Consider the following 11,405-nt stretch of genomic DNA (forward strand, 5'->3'; position numbering starts at 1 on the left):
TATTCTGATCACCTTGGTTATTTTCTACAGTGAGTTATTTTAATGAATGGACTATTATAAACTATTATATTGTTCCGGTCATCGAGGAACCTATGTTGTGACTGTGGCTACTTAGAGAATAAAATGAGCCCAAGTAATTGCATATACGTAATATCAGTTGCTTACTTTCTCAAATAATTAGTTAGGATAATAAATCCATGCAAACAAACAAACAAACAAACAAACAAACAAACAAACAAACAAACAAACAAACAAACAAACAGACAAACAAACAGACAAGCTGTTAGAGATTCACTCACTCCAACTTATTTTGCAAGAACCACACGGGAGACAAATAAGTCATTTTAGACACCTGCAGGTGGAGAGTCCATTCGTCGCTGTGCGTACAGCGACGTTCGAATGGAGGTCTAAACTCTCCCAACTGCAAGGACATATTTATTAAGAGAAACAGAGTTGGGGGAAGACTAGGCTGAATAGGAAGCCCTTGTGCTCTAGTCAAAACATATCAGGGGGTGTTTTACGACCTTGTGTAGGATGGGACAGCTATCTTATTTATTACCGGTTGCATTCCAACATAATCATACGATAAGGATAATCTGAAAAACCCTAACACAAGCTAATACAAATAATTAGGTATCATTTAACCGCTTAACCATTTAACCGGCTGAGTGGAATGGATGAATGACCTGGAGACCAAAAGAAAGGATGAGATCTAAGTATATCTTTGTTTTTGAGTAGGGCCAGACACACACTACACTATATTAAAAGAGTCAATATGTCTTAAGAAGTCTTTTGCCATAGAAACTGATCATTCTATTGTACCATTTATTATGTTTTTTATATGAATTTTTTAAAGCAATATTTAAAAAAAAAGATGTTTTAGTTTACTCATTGATTTGTTACTTTTATCTGGAAGGACATTTATACTTGTTAGGGATGCAAACAACATGAAAGCCAGAGAGCTGTCTATGGGTGGAATACGAATAATAGTGGGACAACGTTTTATATTGTAATAAATATTGTACTTTGTTAAAATGATGGAAAGGCTACCTGGGTTAAGAGAAAGAGAGACTCTGACTCTCATTTGTACATCTCATTGGCATTAATGCTGATTCTGGGATGGCCTCATTAATCTTTACTAATGTAATGTACGATGGCAACAGCAAAACGAACTCAGAAATCTACAGAAACACCAATTTAAGTGATGTGAAAGCAACCAAATTGTTAGGGAGAGCCTTCATTGAGCAGCAAGATAAGATTAATGGCCTCATCAGATCATTAGGGGGAAGAAGTGGAAGGTTTTAGATTAAGAGTCTCTAACCTTTAAGAGCTACTTCTTGGGTGTGGATTAATGCGATAATTACCCACTGATACCCACTTCTGAAATAACACATTTGCTCAAATTTCCTTTATGTGATTATTCATAACTGATTATTATAATAACCATAATTAATTCAGGATATGAAGACACTGCTCATGCTAAAGATTTCTTATAATGTTGGTAGAAATCTCTGAATGTTAGGCTTCGGACGTGATTATTTCCTTTTAATTGTAGAGTAGAACAATTTGCTACAAAAGGTAATCTATTCCATTTACCAGTTTTGATGACTTAAGTATTTATTAAAGAGTTAAAGTCCATAAAAGTCTAAATTTTAGGACAGAGTTACTGCATTTTTAAAGAAATGCTTACGAATACAGTAATGATATATTACAGCAATGAGGCAAAATATATTATTGATTAGCCAGGTATAGCATTTCACAGAATTGATGCTGTGCTGGATAAGATTCCTATAGAAAACCACTGTTTGAATACTTATACGAATACTTATTTAGTATTTAAAAGGTTGTCTGATTGTAAATAGAGTTATTTTCTAAATTGTTTAGGCTCTCAGTTGCAGATGTAAATACATACATTGAAATGAATGCTGGTCTTTTGATCTCTGTTGGTTTCATTCATCTTTTCATGTCAAAGTATCACCATCTCCGAACTGTGAAGCGGACGTGCTACCCAGTGCGGCACCAAGCCACCGAATATTATTATTATTTTCCATCCATTTTCTACAGGATATGCTGTTTGTCCTCATTAGGGTTACGGGTGAGCTGGAGACTATCCAAATTTACTGAATGAGAGACAGGGTAACATTCTGGACTGGTCGCCAGCCAATCTCAGAATACTATTATTAGTATTACACCATACTGAGGGAATGAGAAAAAAATCAAATTTTGTCTGTTGAAATGGAGGCCTGCCCCTCACCCAAAGTGAGTGGGGTTAGGTTCCAGATCATCCACCATATGCTAATGATAAGCAGTATGGACGGAGAGACATTATAGAGACACATAACTGAGTGTATGGCTCAATTCATGCTAAATGAGTACGTACATGGTGAAAGCCCCACTAGGGAACCTTTCAGTTTTCGTTGCTTATGGCGGCGCCATATGGACAAAAGCGGTAGTGTTTTGCCTGAAGTCAACCACATTTCCCATGAGTGCCTGTACGTAGTGTTGCGAAATCCGTAGCCGTAGTTGGACTGGATTACATTTGTGTTTCCAGTGGCTGTGTGAAGCGATGAGAACAGGTGCTGAATAAAATAATTGTGTCCAAACAATATCATTAATTATGTGAAAAATAAAGTTTTAACTTTGATTTTGTACCTTACTCTGTTACATTCCAACTTGGCTTTTATGTCTGTATTGAAACAATATGTTTATGTAAGCGCCATCAAATACTTTCATACATATTAATTTAAAATACTCTACAATTTATAGTGGGCCAGAATTGCCACTCTTATGGGAGTTCAAAATTGTTGCCCAAACTGTACTTTATAATGCCAGTCATCATAAATTCTATGTCAGTCTTCGGAAACACCATTTTCATGTGGCAGTTTAGATTATCAAAGGAGCGGTTGTCTGCATATTACAGATATGTGACCAGAAAGGAAAGGGTGGGACAAAAGAACATATTGCACGGTATGGACTCATGCCATGGACAGTGGCTGTTGATGAACATGCAGAGCTAGCACACAATAAACCTTGCATTACAGAACTTAATGGTATCTTGAGTGAACAGCATAAACATGAGAAGAAATGTATGCATAACTAGCAGGGTGGACTTGGCTGGATGAATTTTTTTTTTTTTTTTAAAGTTTGGCAACTTGAGACAATATACAGGTTCACACTCCCAGTAGACAATATAATAATAATATAATAATTTAGTTGAACTCTTAATCCACATGCACAAAAATAACTTTCATTCCTCTTTTCATATCAGTCCGCATTTTTGTCTGTGTCGTTTACTTGTACATGGAACTGTAACTTTCTCTCAGTGATAAGGCGAAAAGGCAAGATTGACCGCAGAAATCTTTAAGTCCCATTTTTCAAGCTAAAATCTACCATTGCATTCAGATGAATTTCGCCACATTTGTTCAACCAAGTTTCAGTTTTACAGACAAAACATGAAAATCATCATGTTTTTTTTGTTATTTTTTTACCCTGTTACGCAATCTTAAACTGGGGGGTTGCGTAAATAGGAACATAACATGAAAAGCGATTATTACCTGCATTTGGAATTTATGAATTTTGTCCAATGGCTAAAGGGAACAAAGTTGAACCAAGTTTCAGTTTTACAGATACAATGTGAAAATAATCATGTTATTTTTTTGCCTGTTACGCAATCTTAAAGTGGGCCGTTTGCATAAAGAGGAACAACATGAAAAGTGATTCTTTTTTGCATTTGAAATTGATGAATTTTGTCCCTTGGCTAAAGGGGAAGTTCTGGATTTGGACAGAGCCTTCCCTTCTTTTAACATATATGTGAGCGTGAAACTGGTGTTAGGTGCAGTCCTTGTACTTCCAAAAAAATCTTTTATCAGGAGACCTCAAAAAACAGCATGCTTGTTCAACCATCAACTGAAAAGACTTTGTACAACCAAAAGTCTTCATTCAACTGACAAATTTAATTCTCAAAGAAAAAAAATCACATGCAAAATATATTGTATATTAGCAAAACAATAGCCAATAAGAATGTTTAATTTACCAAGTTTACGGTTTTTTTTTTCTGCTTCTGATCGGCATATCAAAGTCGCAAGGCATCACCTTTAGTCTCATGCATAGTTGTAAGCTGCCATCTGTGAGGACTGAGCAACATTTGTACAAAATATTGGACATAGTCACTGTGTGCTGAAGTCAATTATAAATAGGGTTGATTTTCACTGAACTGCTTTCCGTTAACAATGTAACTGAGGCTGCCGTTGCATTTGGAACAAATCTTGCATCAGGCTAATTCATCCTGCCAGTTTCCTGTTCTGTAAAACATGATAATAACAGGCAAAGTCATCAGTGGCCTGAGAAATTTGCAGTCAAGTGTAGTGACAATGAGCAGATAGCACAGTGTTGTCTCCAATCGAGAGGCACCACCTTTAAAGGAAATGAAAGCAGCCCATTGGCAAAAATGGAGGTTCAATTTCAATACCATGTATCGTCATGTCCCTTCCCGCAAGAACTGCACGTTCACAAGAACCAAAAGTTTGTTGGTAAACGCTAGCTATAGAGCGAGCATTAGACAGCATTAGAGCAAAATAGTCTTTTTACGGCACAACCAGCACGAGGTTAGTACATTCCCAATTTCTGGGGCGATTTTTTTTTTTAACCCTTATCTGTATCCATCTAAAGAAGAGTTAGGAGAAGGTGCAAGATAAAGATTCAGGGTTAAGAGAAAGGAATGGGATTGGGCCCAAGTCAGCGGTGTTCACGGCTACAACACAAATCACCTTTTTTAAATACGTCAGCTTGCGCTCGTTTGCAAGTGATGGTTTACAAAAATACGAAAATGAAGTAAATATAGAATACAAGGCAATCATATACTGTACATATCACATATGTTTCTATCGTTAACATTCGATCAGAGATGTTGAGTCCAAGGTCCAAACAGAGGTTTACTTTCTGGACCTGGTTTTGACCTGTGTGCATTCTATAATTCCATCCATTTTCTATACCGCTTGTCCCCACGGGGGTCGCGGGGGTGCTGGAGCCTATCCCAGCAGTCATCCGGCAGTCGGCGGGGGACGCCCTGAACCGGCTGCCAGCCAATTGCAGGGCACACAGAGACCAATAACCATCTGCACCCGCACCCACACCTAGGGGCAATTTGGAGTGTTCAATTAGCCTACCAAGCATGTTTTTAGGATGTGGGAGGAAACCAGTGCCCGGAGAAAACCCACGCAGGCACGGGCAGAACATGCAAACCCCACACATGGAGGGTCGGCGGTGGAATCCAACCGGCACTGAGCGTAATTCAATTGTTTTTCTTAATTTTAAAAATCTAACATGCCATTACACAGTACTATAATCTTGTTGGGGATCCTGATTTAATATAACAGATGCGCTATGAATGGTGATGTGATGAATTACAAAGGAAAACAACTCTTGGGTTTAGTCCCAGGCAAAATTGGAAAAACTCCAATACCATATTTGACCACAACAATAGGGCAAAATTTAGTTTCAGTCTCCCACAGACTTGATCTGCAACTCTGCATGAAAGAAGTAATGAAATGAATTTTTAGTCATATCAAAGTCTAAGGTCGTAAATCATACTTGATTAATGACCATAAAGGTCACAGAGGTCACATATAGTATGTTATCTGCAGGTGTGAGAATCGATCATATTTGACATGTTAGAGATCATAAGGTTATGGGAATGGGACCATAAAGGTCACAGAGGTCACATATATGTCATGTCCAGTTGTGAGAATCGATCATATTTGTTATGCTGGAGGTCAGAAGGTTATGGGCATAGTAAAGAAATGCGGCAGGTGTAGTTATACTAGAATGTGGATTGTCAAATGCAGTTGTATTGTTGAAATATGTTTGTCACGTGTCATGATGGAGGTCATATGAGGTGATGGGAAAGTTCAGGTGTTGTTTTTGAGAAATGTGAAGCAGGTGTTATTTAAGTTAAGTAAGGAGTTTTATTTTTGGAAAAACAGGTCGGGATATGTCTGCACGTGTGTGCAAAACATGTTTGGTCATGTACTTGTGCGTGCGTGCGTGTATGTGTGCGTGGCGGACTCACCCCCTTTCTATCATCTGTTGTGGAAAGGGTGGTGCTACCAAAGAATCCAGGCTTGACGCTGAGGTTGTTGAAATGATCCAAAGTTTTTGTTATGTGAGAAAGTGTTTTGACCACTTATTGTTGTTTTTATTAAATCGAAAGTCTTGATGACTATGCTCCCTCCAATGTGTGACTCTCCAGCATCGGGAAGCTCACCTGTTGTGGAGGCCCCCTGCTGAATTTATTCTTCAGTATGTGTTGTTGTCAAGATGATGTCTAAAGTGTCTTAAGACCACCGATTTGACCCTCTCTCTTTTTGGCGGTCTGGGAAAGTGCTGATTCATGATTTTCTGATGGTGCAGCTCTCTTTTAAAAAAAACAACAACAACTTTCCAACGCAATGTGAGAAGCTGGCCCTTACGCTGGATGTTGAACTGTCCTATAGCGTAAGAGTGCAAGGTCTTAACACCCCTCATTTGAACCTCCCTCCCTCTATCTCTCATTCATTCAATATCATTCATACGTGAGAAACCGCAGTTTGGATTCTCTCGACAACTTTTGGATTTTATTTTTGGATTTTACAATTGGCTACAAAATAGAAAAAGGTAATCAACAAAAATAATTTCATTAAATTTTCAAAATTTAAATATACCATACATTTTCAGATATCAACATTGATGATCAGACCGGTGAACCATATGAGAGTATTTTTTTGTATATTAACAATTTAACTATACAATTTTTGTAATATAGTCTTCATTTTATTATGGAAGGTTGGTGGGGAGATGCTCATGATGAAGATTTTCTTTTTTTTTTTTTTTGATTAATATAAAAACAAATGCTAAAAGTTTGTTTGTTTTCCTACATGTGTGCGTGTGTAAGAATATGCGTCATCGCGTGCATGTGGCCGGAATCCGAAAACAAATACGGGCATATTGCGAATTCAAGTAAAACACTTATTTTCTTACATCTATGTAGCATGTTCAAAGATAGATGAATGTTTCAGCTAACGCGACGCTAGCAAGATGTACAGAAAGACATAATCAGTTTCTGATGAGTTTGAGCTAATGTTACTACCATCATTGAGTGTCTGATGAGGTGAGAACCTAGATAAATCTTTCCCGCAACAAACTTAAGAAATTCTTGTCTCTCTGTCGGGCAGTGGACCACTGCACTATGTACCTGATAAAATTCTATGGCCTGCACAAATTACTTCATGACCACCAGTGACAGTGACAAGAACACATGCAAAAAACAAGCCAAGAATCACCCTGAACAAATGCGAGCAGGGAAGGTTTTTGCAGAAAACCTCTTACAAGATTTTCAAATATGGGTTGACCTGCCAATTGCCTCTACTTTCAAACGGTGTCCATCGCATTTGCACAATGGAAAGTGAAATTAATTGACGAAAGTCATTGCTTCCATCCTAAATGGATGGGTTATTATTCAAGACATGTGACTGATTTGGAGTTAAATTGTGACGATTATGCTTTAGCACTGTAGATAGACGTGGACTGCACTGGACTCACTCTGTGTATTAAATTATGTTAAACAACAACAACGGATCACTTTCAACTGTACATTTATTTCCAAAAGGCTGCATATACATTTGCAAATTCTACTGTACAGAAAACATCCAAAATGTCCATAATGATAGTTCCAATATAACACAAAGCTGCCCAGGTATTACCAAACCTTAGATGTTCAGCACTAGAAAAGCTCTGTAGCCTATTCAATATTATAATTTAAATATGTTTTGACTAAGACCTTTAAATGTTTATCAGTGTGATTATTTTTCTCATCGCCATCTGTACTTTACAACATTCACCATATACAGTAGTTAAACAAGGCACGAGAATAGTGATATGAAGCCAAAGGCCATGCGTGCAGCAAAATAACAGCATGAGAAGAACCGAGTTCGGTGAAAAAAATTAATTCATACAACTTCAAATATGAAACAGATTAGTGTTAGACCAAATCATTATACATTGCGAGAACAAATATATGTATATGTGGATGTCTACTGTCACATTTTATAAAGCCAAGAGACACTGATGACATATATCTCAAACACATCTAGAATGAGATCGAATGCTGAATAATACAAGCAAGATGCTCTCAGTGAAACATGAGCCATTAATAAGCTTTTCATTTTGGCAGTTTTGACTTGCAGCAAATAAAATAGATCATCTGTCACAGTTAATGAAATTAATCAAAGAAATATTTCACATCAGTTACCTGCCGGTATAAAGTTATTAAAGTGATTATTCATATTTGGGCTGGAAATGCATATTGAGGAAAACGATAACCTTGTCCAGTATACTCTACCAGAAAAGTAATTCACATTATTCAGACACAAAGCAATTTATTCAAAGTCACACCTTGACAAATCACTGACATATTAAACAATCGTCTGTCAAATGAGTCAACAGAATGTCAACCAATACCATTATCGTTTGAATTATATCTATGAACAAAGAAGCTGAATGACTGTGTTACATGTTGAATTTAATTTTCTTGCAAATATTTAATAAATCTGATTCATATCCTGTGTTTAAAAATGCAACTGATATATGTTACAACACACCATATACCTAATTGTTGGAGCATCTTTACCTATTGAGAAAGACATAAAATAAAAATGAAAAAAAAACAATTGTCTTAAACTTTCACTAAGAAGTGTTAGACCTCCTTTTGCCAACATCTTTGTGGATAACCATGACGATTATCTAACTTGAAAGGTAGAATTCCACAGAGGGACAGAACAGTCCGTGTGTCTGTCCCGTTCGGCCATGCATGCTGAAGAAGGACGAGGTATGAGGAAATACAAAATAAAAAAGGACGAATTATGGAGTGATGTAAGTGGATTTTCATCCATTTCTATCTGGGTCAAGTGCCGCCTAAACTCTCAGTCCGTCCGACAGATCTTCTGCACACTAACAGGACCGTGTATGCGCCATTTAATAAAATTCGTCTTTATCTGTTGAATTTTTTTTTTTTTTTTATTAAACAGAGGGATGATGGACGGGGGACAGAACTGGTGGTGGGAGGACTTTTCAAGGATGGATGGGGATAGGGGGACCATTATACGGAAGGATGCCCAGGTCGTGACAAAATTTGGTTAAGTTCCCACCTCTGGAATTCCAGCTACCCCACAATAATGCTTGGCTTTTTTTAATTAGTCTCCAGCGGTCATTTCCTAGAGAGAAAAAAAATAAAAGGCGTTCTTCTGAAGTGCTACTCCAAATTTTTAAGTGCATATTAATAAATTACTAGGTGAAGATGTTTTGACACCGATTGACACTAACTGCAATTACTGATTGCCTGAATAACACTGATGAACCAGGTGTCATACAGGAGCATGCAGCTCCTACATTCAACTCCATCAGTGAGCCTGCAGGTAGTCACAAGTACCGTGACTGTTAAATTGCTCAGTACATTTTGTTGTAATGAAAGGAACTTAGCTCACACATAACTTATATGTAAGCTGCATTCGAGTAAAGTGGGAAGTCGGACCTTTCTGACTTGGAGGTCAGAGGTGCGAAGCTGGAAAAAAAAGTTCCAAAACCAAAACTTAATTTACAAGAATATAAGCATATATTTATCTTTATTAATTAAGATTACATTAATTTATTTATTCAAAAATAATTTCACATAGCACAACGTGATATGTAATGACTACATGAAGATTACCGTTATGAAAATTTGGTGAAATGAATGAAATATTTTGAAGATACAATATTCTTTATTTATATAGAAAAGGAAATTATGAAGGTTTGCTGGAGGTCGAAATGTTTTGTGATTAATGAGAACAACAAACAATCTAACAGAATCAAACATCTTTGTTGTTGACATTTGCCGTGTTGAGGTCGGAAGTGGGAAAATCCGAGTGAGATAAATCCAACTTCCGACCATCCTAGGCACACGCCTATTTCTCAGTGGCACCAACATTCCATGTGTTTATATTTGTCTAAGGCAGTAATCATGCAATTTAGAAATATCCAAATTACCAAAACTGCAGGGTTATAACTATATCGGGGAGATTGGGGACAATTGTAATATTGGTCTGTTGTAGCACAGGTAATTGCTCAGGAACAAGTTTGGAATCACCTCATTCACTTTGCACATGCTTAGGTTAGTCCTTAGTCTACATGTGAAAAAGTATTATACATACGATACATACCTCATTTTACGGAAGAGGATTAGGCCAGTGAAGAAAAGAAAATGAGGGGTGACAGGATTCTGACTTTTTTTCTCAGAATTCTGATTTTAAAGTCAGAATTCTGACTTTATTCTCAGAATTCTGACTTTAAAGTGGGAATTCTGACTTTATTCTCAGAATTCTGACTTTAAAGTCGGAATTCTGACTTTAAAGTCAGAATTCTGAGAATAAAGTCAGAATTCTGAGAATAAAGTCAGATTTCTGACTTTAAAGTCAGAAAGTGGTAATTCTGACTTTAAAGTCAGATTTCTGACTTTAAAGTCAGAATTCCGACTACAAAGTCAGAATTCTGAGAAAAAAAGTCAGAATCCTGTCACCCCTCGTTTTTTTTTTTCTTCACTGGCCCTAATCCTCTTCCGTATCATTTTGACTTTTTTTTTTTTGCTCAAATTATTTTTGTGAATACATAGCCTTGCTTTGTCATTGAACTCATTGAATAAATATGAAGTTGATTATGTTCCTGTTTTACTATATTGTTTTATTTTAACTGTTAGTTATAAGTCAAGCTAACAACTTGCTAATGCACTCAGGGACAGTTGTTAGAAAATTACCAGAGGTAAATTGCAACCTTACCACAAGCAAAATCTGACTCATGCATTGGTACAAAATTTAATGTTATTGGTAAAAGAAATGGCCATCCAATCTGTCAGTCCCAGCTATTTGTCAAGTTTCTAATCTGACTACCGACCAACCTCTGCTCCAACTATGAATCAAGCTAATTAAAAAGCCACACTCTCTACTGAAGAAACACTGGTTTGGCTGATTTAAGCCCAACAGTTGCTTGAACCTTACCAAAGGTCAGACAACAGAAACTATCTTTAAAAAAAGGAAGCAGATAACCAATGTTGGGCAATTTATTTCCAAAATGTAAAACAGTGTATTACTTTAGGTATCTGCATTTGACGTTATTTTTTTTTCAATATTACTATGTCGTGTAATAAATTACTCATTATTTTTCTTTAAATCTGGGATTAATTTCTTTAATAATGATTCCAGCATTTCCAAAAAACATCTATTAGGAATAATGATTCTTCTTCACATTTCTAATCACTGCTTTTTTTTGTTTAATTGGGTTTGTTCCATATTTTGAATATGTTTTGCATTTTCTTTCATGAAACAATGACTGGTCTCACGATC

The sequence above is a fragment of the Syngnathus floridae genome, chromosome 5, assembly GCF_059516105.1.
Source record: "Syngnathus floridae isolate MCC-2025c chromosome 5, RoL_Sflo_1.0, whole genome shotgun sequence".
NCBI lineage: Eukaryota > Metazoa > Chordata > Actinopteri > Syngnathiformes > Syngnathidae > Syngnathus > Syngnathus floridae.